The sequence below is a fragment of the Lithobates pipiens genome, unplaced genomic scaffold, assembly GCF_037356315.1.
Source record: "Lithobates pipiens isolate NorthernLeopardFrog02 unplaced genomic scaffold, aLitPip1_a1.2 Scaffold_82, whole genome shotgun sequence".
NCBI lineage: Eukaryota > Metazoa > Chordata > Amphibia > Anura > Ranidae > Lithobates > Lithobates pipiens.
In genome coordinates this window covers 95,017-103,195 of record NW_027507906.1, presented here as the reverse complement: position 1 = coordinate 103,195, position 8,179 = coordinate 95,017, and positions in this window count along the sequence as shown.

The window sequence follows — 8,179 nt, the reverse complement described above, 5'->3', positions numbered from 1 at the left end:
CTAAATGGGCCGGGGGTGCGATTTTTGTCATTTAGGACCATTTTTAGGGCAAAAGGGCCGGGGGTGCGATCTTGGTCAATTTGGACCATTTTCAGGTGAAAATGGTCGGGGTGCGATTTTTTTCATTTTGGACCATTTTCATGTCAAAAGGGCCAGGGGTGCGATTTCGGACCATTTTGAACCATTTTCAGGGCAGAAGGGCCGGGAGTGCGATTTTGGCAATTTTGGACCATTTTCAGGTGAAAACGGCCAGGGGTGCGATTTTAGTCATTCAGGTCCATTTTCAGGGCAAAAGGGACGGGGGTGCAATTTTGGACTGTTTTTGGGTTAAAAGGTCCGGGGGTGCGATTTTGGTCATTTTGAACCATTTGCAGGGCAGAAGGGCCAGGGGTGCGATTTTGGACTATTTTCAGGCTAAAAGGGCCGGGGGATCGATTTTTGTCATTTAGGACCATTTTGAGTTTAAAAGGGCCGGGGTGCGATTTTGGACTATTTTTGGGTTAAAAGGGCCGATTTGTGTGCGATTTTGGTAATTTTGAACCATTTTCACGGCAAAAGAGCCAGAGGTGCGATTTTGGTTATTTTAGACCATTTTCAGTTGAAAAAGGCGGGGTGCGATTTTGAACTGTTTTAGGGTTAAAAGGGCCGGGGGTGCGATTTTGGACCATTTTCAGGCTAAAAGGGCCTGGGGTGCGATTTTGGTCATTTTGAACCATTTTCAGGGCAGTAAGGCTGGGGGTGCGATTTTCAACAAATTTTGGGCTAAAAGGGCCGGGGTGCGATTTTTTTTCTTTTTGGACAATTTTTGGGCTAAAAGGGGCATGGGTGCGATTTTGGAAATTTTGGACGATTTTCAGGGCTAAAAGGGCCGGGTGCGATTTTTATAGTTTTGGACCATTTTTGGGCTAAAAGGGCCAGAAGTGCGATTTTGGACTATTTTCAGGCTAAAAGGGCCGTGGGTGCGATTTTGGAATATTTTTGGGCTAAAAGGGCCGGTGGTGCAATTTTTGTCATTTAGGACAATTTTCTGGTCAAAAGGGCCGGGGGTGCGATTTTGGACTATTTTTGGGTTAAAAGGACTGTTGGTGTGATTTTTCTCATTTAGGACCATTTTTGGGCTAAACGGGCTGGGGGCGATTTTGGTCAGTTTGAACAATTTTCAGGTCAAAAGGGGCCTGGGGTGTGGTTTTGGACTATTTTCAGGCTAAAAGCGCCGGGAGTAAGATTTTAGTCATTTTGGACCATTTTCAGGGCAGAAGGGCCAGGGGTGTGATTTTCGACAAATTTTGGGCTAAAAGGGCCCGGGGTGCGATTTTTGTCATTTTGGACCATTTTCCGGCTAAAAGGGCCGGGGTGCGATTTTGGACTATTTTCAGGCTAAAAGGGCGGGGGTGTGATTTTTGTCATTTTGAGCCATCTTCAGGGCTAAAGGGGCCGGGGATGCGATTTTTGTCATTTTGAACCATCTTCAGGGCTAAAAGGGCCGGGGATGCGATTTTGGACTATTTTTGGGCTAAAAGGGCCGGGATGCGATTTTTTTCATTTTGGACCATTTTCAGGTCTAAAGTTCGCTGGGTGCGATTTTGGTAATTTTGAACCATTTTCAGGGCAAAAGGGCCGGAGGTGCGCTTTAGGACTATTTTGGAGCTAAAAGGGCCAGTGGTGGGATTTTTGTCATTTAGGACCATTTTCTGGTCAAAAGGGCCGGGGGTGCGATTTTGGACTATTTTTGGGTTAAAAGGGCCGGAGGTGCGATTTTGGACTATTTTCAGGCTAAAAGGGCCGGGGGTGCGATTTTGGTAATTTTGGACCATTTTCAGGTAAAAAAGGCCGGGGGTGCAATTTTGGGTTAAAAGGGCAGGGGGTGCGATCTTGGTCAATTTGGACCATTTTCAGGGGAAAATGGTCGGGGTGCGATTTTTTTTCATTTTGGACCATTTTCATGTCAAAAGGGCCAGGGGTGCGATTTCGGACCATTTTGAACCATTTTCAGGGCAGAAGGGCCGGGAGTGCGATTTTGGCAATTTTGGACCATTTTCAGGTGAAAACGGCCAGGGGTGCGATTTTAGTCATTCAGGTCCATTTTCAGGGCAAAAGGGACGGGGGTGCAATTTTGGACTATTTTTGGGTTAAAAGGTCCGGGGGTGCGATTTTGGTCATTTTGAACCATTTGCAGGGCAAAAGGGACCATTTAGACCATTTTCAGTTGAAAAAGGCGGGGGTGCGATTTTGGACTATTTTTGGGTTAAAAGGGCCGTGGTGCGATTTTGGACTATTTTTGGGTTAAAAGGGCTGGGGTGCAATTTTGGATGATTTCTGGGCTACAAGGGCCGGGGGTACAATTTTTGTAATTTTGGACCATTTTCAGGCTAAAAGGGCCGGGGTGCGATTTTGGACTTTTAGGTTAAATGGGTGAGGGTGCGACTTTTGTCATTTTAGACTATTTTCAGTTGAAAACGACGGGGGTGAGATTTTTGTCATTTTGAACAATCTTCAGGGCTAAAAGGGCCAGGGGTGCGATTTTTTTCTTTTTGAACTATTTTCCGGCAAAAGGGCTGGGAGTGCGATTTTGGACTATATTTGGGTTAAAAGGGCCGGGGGTGCGATTTTTGTCATTTAGGACCATTTTTTGGACTAAATGGGCCGGGGGTGCGATTTTGGTCATTTTGAACCATTTTCAGGTGAAAAGGGCGGGGGGGGGGGTGCGATTTTGGACTATTTTCAGGCTAAAAAGGCCGGGGGTGCGATTTTGAATGATTTCTGGGCTAAAAGGGCAGAGGGTGCGATTTGAGTAATTTTGGACCATTTTGGGGTAAAAGGACCGGGGGTGCAGTTTTGGTCATTTTAGACCCGTTTTGGGGTAAAAGGGGCGGGAGTGCGATTTTGGTCATTTTGTCCCATTTCGAGGTAAATGGGCCGGGGGTGCAATTTTGGTCATTTTGGACCCATTTCATGGTCTCTGGACACAAAAGAGGGCAAGCAGGCTCTATCGGCTCGTGCCTGTCTGCCTCTCCTTGTTGGCCTTCCAGACATGGTAATGGCCTGATGGGAAAACCAGCAATTGGGTCGTGTATACTGTGCTGGAGGCACAACACCCACTAACTCCTGCAGATGGCTCAATTAGAGAAGAGCAAAATAGGTAGATACAGGTGTATACTGCACTCAGGTCACAGACAACACCCAGAAACTCCTGTGCAGATGGCTGAAAGCTCTATTACAGAAGAGAAAGAACGCTAAAATCGGTGGATAACGGACGTTTATACTGAGTTGAAGATACAGAGAACGCCCACTAACTCCTGCAGACGCCAACACTACACAAGGCCACCGCGCTGGCGGTCTTATATAGTGTGGGGCGTGTACTACACAGCCTGAAATACGATAGGCCACAGGCATGCTGCTTGTGGCCAATCATGACTTTCCTCGCTGCCGGCGCTGTGATTGGCCAATCATGAGCCAGCAATGCACTGCGATGGCACAGTGCATTGTGGGCCGTGAGCAGGGCAGGACTTAGGGTGGTGGGGGCCCCTGGGCTTGAGTCACTTTCGGGCCCTAACTTCTATATTATCGTATTTATCGGCGTATAACACACACCCCAAGTTTAGGAGGGAATTTTAAGGAAAAAAAATTACATTTAAATGCCCATCAATGCAGCCTGGCAGTGTCATTTGCAGCCTTGTCAGTGTAGCCTTGTCATTTACAGCCTTGCCCCAGTGTCATTTGCAGCCTTGTCATTGCAGTCTTGATGTTTAAAAATGGCGCCGCCGAGATACAGAGTCCTGTGTATCTCGGTGGCTCTCGGGTCCTCTCGTCGGCTCTCCGGTCCTCTCGGCGGCTCTCGGGTCCTCTCGCAGTCCCGAGAGGAGCCGAGAGTAGTGTACTCGGCTCGGCTCACAGTCACGCCCAATGGTAAGTCCTGCCCTGGCCGTGAGTGCCACATGAATTTGGCGTTAACGGCCCACAGAGTTCTGGCTTCGCCGAACACCAAGCTCATCCCTATTGGAGAGTAATGTGGCAGAAATCGGACACTGTTGCCGTCTCACACTGGTGGGTTTAGAGACTGATGTGGCAGCTCTGGTATTGTATTGCTATGGTGGTGATCAGACAATGGTTGGCAGCACTGGCATCGGAGTAGACAGCAATCACATCATTTCAAGGTCAATCAGTGGCCCAGTACAATGGATCAGTAATCTGTCCCCAGCAGTGATCTCACTGCACATCAACACCAGAAACAGGCTGCACTGGTGTGTCCTTTTAGAATGATGCCCGTCCTACACGGGCACATGAGGTACTCAATGAACATTCATGAATTTGTATGTCATCTGCTTGTACATTGATCCCATGAGGTTTATTAGGATTTGTTACCTGCCTGTATGATCCTTAACCAGTCTTGCTAATTGACAAAACACATTGACTTTAAGGGATCCGCCATCACCAGGCCATATGAGAATACTTGGCCTATGTATTGTATGTTAGGTTATCCTGCAGGGTAGTTGATATAAAAATTTAAGGTCATGCAAATGTGAATTTTAACCAAACTGGAATAAAATGATGTTTTAATATGTGCATGCTCTCATTCTGTACCAGTGAAGTCTAATGAAAGTGTAAAAAGAAAAAAAACGATGTTAAAGTTGTACATTTTAAAAAGTTAAGCAAAGGTGGTTCCTTTCCCCCTCAATTGTCTTTATAGGATTTAATTACCATGTAATCTAAGTACAAGCACACTACCCATCTAGTTAAAACATAGTAAAGAATGGACGACATTTCTCATGTTTAATAATCATATCAACATTTATTCTTTAGCCATGTACAATTGTTTTAATTTCACATTGCAATCAGAAGAGACTGGCCCTTTAAGCAATCAGAAAGGCTGCTGCCCAATAGTGATTGGGAACCTTTGCATTTCAGATGTTTTGGAACTACATTTCCCATAATGCTCAACTACACACAAGCATCATGGGAAATGTAGTCACATCTGGGGTTCACCGTCACTGGCCCAATACCACCACAGAAAATAAAAATAAAAAGCAAGTTAAAAAAGAAGAAATCAGATTAATTGATAAAATGAGGTCTCTGGGATGATTGAAGTTCACCTCGGCCTTGCTTGCAAACGAACACTCCAAGTATAGTAGCAAAAGTTGTAGACAACAGCTAAAAAACAAAAAGGAGGAAAGGTATAGTGTTAGAGACAAAAGATTTGAAAGTACATTTCCAGCCATATTTGCATTACACCTACTTTTAAATTCGTTAAATGTTGCCATTAATATAGCATAGCTTAGGAAGGTAAACCAGTAATATTTAAAAGCCACCCAACTTTCTTAATTCCTACATGCTCTCCCCACTTTGGTACAGTGTATATTCAGACCCCTCCTAAACATAACAGTTCCTGGACATCTCCATCAACTTATCAAGGATAGGCAAAGTGTAAAAAAGGTTCATTATACCAGATGCTGATGGAAATTGAATAGAGCCAATGTTGGCTTAGCCCTTCTATAGTCTGTATGCAATCAGTTTCCAGCCATAGGGTTTCCATAAATGACCTGCAGAAAGACAGTATTGACCATTTATAAAGATTCTGAATGGAAGAGAGCATATGGACCAGACACTTGCCAAAAAAAACCCAACTCTCTGCCCCCCCCATGCTTTTGTTAAGCTTATGCACATTGTCTAAAGGACAGATCAAAAGATAAACCCTTAATTTACCATTGTACCCTTTACAAAGATTTCCTGGAAATATTGTGTATGGATGCTTACCAATCTCCCACACCAGTCTTGCCAGAACCTAGCAGTGTTGCTCAGCCAGCCATCTGAATGAAATGGAGGTACCGTTAAAAACACAAAGGATAAAAGGCCTCTAAAACAAGTAAACAAACTCCACTGCAAGGCCTGGCTCACATGGATGTGACAGACATTGTAAAACCACAATATGCATTCCTGGCTGGGCTCTTGAAGAACCAGCAGTGAATCAACCAATATTTTTAAAATCCCTTTAACTGCCCCAGTGTCTCAGATTAAATAAATAAATAGCTGCGCTAATTGGACCAAAGCCTGCAACCAACAGAACATTTGCATTCTTCACTGCATCAGGGTGGGCATAAAATGACCAGCAAAGGGGAATCACTGGCATTGTATACAACCACCACTAGAATGAGCTTCAGGGATCTACAAGAAAATACTCCACCAGAGGACAAAGTGGGCAGAGGACAAAGTGCGCAGAGAAACAAAGTGCGCAGAGAAACAAAGTGCGCAGAGAAACAAAGTGCGCAGAGAAACAAAGTGCGCAGAGAAACAAAGTGCGCAGAGAAACAAAGTGCGCAGAGAAACAAAGTGCGCAGAGAAACAAAGTGCGCAGAGAAACAAAGTGCGCAGAGAAACAAAGTGCGCAGAGGACAAAGTGGGCAGAGGACAAAGTGGGCAGAGGACAAAGTGGGCAGAGGACAAAGTGGGCAGAGGACAAAGTGGGCAGAGGACAAAGTGGGCAGAGGACAAAGTGGGCAGAGGACAAAGTGGGCAGAGGACAAAGTGGGCAGAGGACAAAGTGCGCAGAGGACAAAGTGCGCAGAGAAACAAAGTGCGCAGAGAAACAAAGTGCGCAGAGAAACAAAGTGCGCAGAGAAACAAAGTGCGCAGAGAAACAAAGTGCGCAGAGAAACAAAGTGCGCAGAGAAACAAAGTGCGCAGAGAAACAAAGTGCGCAGAGGACAAAGTGCGCAGAGGACAAAGTGCGCAGAGGACAAAGTGCGCAGAGGACAAAGTGCGCAGAGGACAAAGTGCGCAGAGGACAAAGTGCGCAGAGGACAAAGTGCACAATCTGTTTAACTGCCTTCGTGGCGCTTCACAGCAAGACCAACCATTTAAACCTATTTGTTAGATGGGAATGGCACATGTTAGAACACTTATGCCCTTAAGGGAAAAGGTCTAACACAATACCAAAAAGTCTGACCCAAGAATAAGAGTATTGATGTTGGCTTGGTCCAAAGTGTTCCTTGACTCTAGTATGGTGCCCTCACACTTTAACCAAAAAACACCATGGAGCATTCCAAATCAACACTCTGTATTCCCAGGAAGAAAGAATGTGCAGTCAAAGAATTCCCCCAGTCGCATCATGAGCTATGATTGAGTCCCTAGACCAACTTCCAAGCCGCACTGCAGCAGAGGGCAAGAAGACTGAATCAGCCCTAGAACTGACCTTCATGAAGAGCTGGGCACTCGCCCTCAATCAAGCAAGGACTGAGACTGGCCCAGTCTCCAAGCCCTCTGCTACAGAGAAGCCCATCGACCAGCCCAGTTTCCCAATCATAGCTCACAATAGGAAAGGCAAGACAGTCTCAGAACAGCAGACCCTTTTACTTGCAGAGAGCAGGGGCTCTCTGGAGACTTTCCCAAGAGGTTTTAGAGTAAAATAAATGCTCAGCCATCTATCCCCGTATATGGCAGAAAGAAGCTTCTAGAAACCGATAACCTGCAAGGTAAGCACAAAAGGTGGATTAAAGAGGCCAACAGAGTCTGAAGGAGCAGTGTTGCAGTGCCCTGCCCTGCTCCAACAAAGCTCAACCCACAACCTAGGAGCAAATTTCTACCCAGGGACTTCCAACTGAACAAGTACTTTGCTCTTAGACCCCAACATCTAAGGGTTATGATTAAAAGCTCATAACCCTGCTGAAACCTAGCAAACCAAGCTAGACTAGTATCCTAAATTCATTTGTGGGTCCACAGTGTGGCTAACCCAAGCCAAGAGTTCGAATAAAAGCTCAGAACTCTGGTGAAACCTAGCAAACCAAGCTAGGCTAGTATCCTGAATTCATTTGTGGGTCCACAGTGTGGCTAACCCAAGCCAAGAGTTCGAATAAAAGCTCAGAACTCTGGTAAAACCTAGCAAACCAAGGTAGACTCGTATCCTAAATTCATTTGTGGGTCCACAGTGTGGCTAACCCAAGCCAAGAGTTCGAATAAAAGCTCAGAACTCTGGTGAAACCTAGCAAACCAAGCTAGACTACTATCCTAAATTCATTTGTGGGTCCACAGTGTGGCTAACCCAAGCCAAGAGTTCGAATAAAAGCTCAGAACTCTGGTGAAACCTAGCAAACCAAGCTAGGCTAGTATCCTGAATTCATTTGTGGGTCCACAGTGTGGCTAACCCAAGCCAAGAGTTCGAATAAAAGCTCAGAACTCTGGTAAAACC